A 3264-nucleotide genomic window follows, 5' to 3' on the forward strand; every position below is an offset into this window, starting at 1 on the left:
CATGCAGCATGGTAAGGTCATAGCCTACGCCTCTAGACAGTTAAAGCCATATGAGAAGGATGATCCTACTCATGATCTTGAGTTAGCAGCGGTAGTTTTTGCCTTGAAGATTTGGAGGCATTATCTCTATGGAGTTCATGTAGATGTCTTCACAGACCATAAAAGCCTCCAGTATGTCTTTTCCCAAAAAGATCTCAATCTTCGCTAGAGAAGGTGGTTAGAGCTCTTGAAGGATTATGACATGAGTGTTCTTTATCATTCGGGAAAGGCCAATGTTGTGGTCGATGCTCTCAGTTGACACTCTGTGGGTAGTATTTCTTACGTTGAGGATAGTAAGAAAAAGATAGCTTAGGAGATCCATCAGCTTGCCAGACTAGCCGTTCGCTTACTTGATTCTTCATAGGGTGGTGTATGTATTCATAGTAGTTCAGAGTCATCTCTAGTTTCCGAGGTGAAAGAGAAACAAGACAGGGATCCTAGCCTTCTCAAGCTCAAAGAGTCAGTTCAAAATTAGAAAGTTAAGGTTTTCTCCCAAGGGGGAGATGGTGTTCTTCGTTGTCAGGGTCGTCTATGTGTTCTATATGTAGATGAATTGAGGCAGCCAATTCTTTCAGATGCGCATGGTGCGCGATACTCCATTTATCCAGGGGCCACTAAGATGTACCGCGACATGCGGGAGATCTATTGGTGGAGTGGGATGAAGAGAGATATTGCAGAGTTTGTGGCTAAGTGCTCTACATGTCAGCAAGTTAAGATAGAGCATCAGAAACCTAGTAGTTCCATACAAGAGTTCACCATTCCTACTTGGAAGTGGGAAGAAGTTAACATGGACTTCGTGATGGGTTTGCCTAGAACTCGTCATCAGTATGATTCAGTCTGGGTCATTATAGATAGAATGAACAAGTCAGCTCATTTCTTTCCTGTTCGTACTTCTTATTCCACCGAGGATTATGCCAAACTCCATATCAGGGAGTTAGTCAGGTAACATGGTGTTTCATTATCTATCATCTTAGACAGAGGTACCCATTTCACTTCTCACTTTTGGAAAGCATTCCAAAAGGGTCTTGGTACCTAAGTCCATCTCAGCGCAACATTTCATGCTCAGATAGATGGTCAAGCAGAGAGGACCATTCAGACTCTTAAATATATGCTAAAGGCATGTGCAATTGACTTCAAGGGAAATTGGGACGACCACTTATATTTGATTGAGTTTGCATACAACAATAGCTATCATTCTAGTATTCAGATGGCTTCATTTGAAGCTCTCTATGGTAGGATATGTAGATCTCCGATTGGTTGGTTCAAAGTTAGTGAGGCCTCAATTATAGGTCCTGACTTAGTATTCGACGCCTTAGAGAAAGTTCAGTTGATCAGAGAGAGACTTCGAGCTGATCAGAGCAGACAGAAGTCCTTATGCAGATGTTAGTAGAAAGGATCTCGAGTTCGAGGTCAATGACTATGTCTATATTAAGATCTCTCCCATGAAGGGAGTGAAAAGGTTTAGCAAGAAAGGGAAACTCAGTCCTCGGTATTTTCGGTCCCTTCAAAATTCTTTGTCGCTTTGGCAAGGTAGCTTATGAGCTTGAGTTGCCTTCAAATCTAGCCTCAGTCCATCCAGTATTCCATGTCTCTTTGCTAAAGAAGTGCATAGGTGACCCAGCAGTTGTTGTCCCTATTCAGAGCATCGACATTCGAAACAGCCTCTCCTATAAAGAGATTCCAGTCAAAATCTTAGATTATCAGACTCGTAGATTAAGGAACAAAGAAGTCCCTCTAGTCAAGGTTCTTTGGCGAAATCAGTCTCATGAGGGAGCTACTTGGGAAGCAGAAGCAGATATGCGTACCAAGTATCCTCACCTCTTCCCCGCCAATTCAGATCAAGCTCAAGGAAACAGTTCTCCTTAATCTTATTCAGTTCCATGTTCATGTTTCCAGTATAAACTTGTTACCTATTAACCGTTCCATACTCAGTCAAGCATTCATGTGTCAGTTGTCCATGCATCAGATATGCACGAGTTCAGTATATTTAGCATGTCAGTCATGAGATCAAGTTTCAGTTCTTCGTGTTCAGTTCAGGTTCTATTTTCTTGTATCCCTTCTTAGTAAATTCTCATTCGAGGACGAATGTTCCCAATGGGGAGATATTGTAATACCCCATATGTTTCTAAGCTAGGAAGTGAATAAGTATTCCTACGTATGAAATCTCCTATCCTGTGACTCATACTTGAGTACATGACTTACAATGAATATCCTAGTGATAGGATAGCTTATGATGCATTAAGCATGTTCATATGAGTCACTTAAGGTAATACAAGCTAAGAGTTTTTGAATCCATCAAGTTTTAGTGTTTGATTTTTCAAGGGTCATCTTTGAATGAGTATAACTTAGTGTTGATGTGGTATTTTGGTGACTTAGACCCACCAAATTGTAGAGAATCGAATTAGCTTTCCAATGATACCAATTTTTCCTTAATCCAATACCCGAGCGAAAAGTTATGCCCATTTTCGTGAGAGACAGTAAGGATAGGCGATTGGTTAGGCGCCGCCCAACCCAAACATAGGTGATTGGTTAGGAGCCGCCCAACCTAGATCAGGCAATCACTTGGGTGCCGCCTAAGTCAGTTCCAGGTGCCAAAAACACTCCGTTTTGAGTTATTTTAAGGGTAATTAAGTCTTTTAACACTCCTTACACGTCCCTAAACTTAACCCTACGAAATATATAACTTCTAAACATATTACAACCCTATTATCATCTCAAAGCTCATCATCCAAGAGCACTAAAAGAGAAAAATAACTAGGGTTGTGTAACTAAGCTTGAAGATCCGATTTCAAGGAAATTGCTCCATCAATCATCAAGAATCTTCTTTCTAAGGTATGCGTGGGTTGATTTATGGATCCCTTTCATCCATAAAGCTCAAAAACCCTCTTTTTTATTATAAAGTATGATTTCTATATTGTTGGATGTTGATGATCATGTTGTTGATATTGGGTGATTCCCAAGATAGAATCTTTATATGTTTTTTTGAATTTCATGATATCATATGAGTTGGAAACATGTAAATTTGGTTGTTCATGATGTATAATTTGATGATTTCACCTATGCTTAAGATGTGCATGTAAGGTATTTGATAAAATGCCTAAGAAACTAGAAATCATGCAATATAGGTAAATTGTGACTAAGTGAAGGATTCATGATATGCCCTTACGTTCTAATGACTTCTATGTTGATAATATGCCTTGTAAATGTTTTTGGAATACTCATGAA

This window comes from Capsicum annuum, chromosome 11 (genome assembly GCF_002878395.1).
Source record: "Capsicum annuum cultivar UCD-10X-F1 chromosome 11, UCD10Xv1.1, whole genome shotgun sequence".
Lineage (NCBI taxonomy): Eukaryota > Viridiplantae > Streptophyta > Magnoliopsida > Solanales > Solanaceae > Capsicum > Capsicum annuum.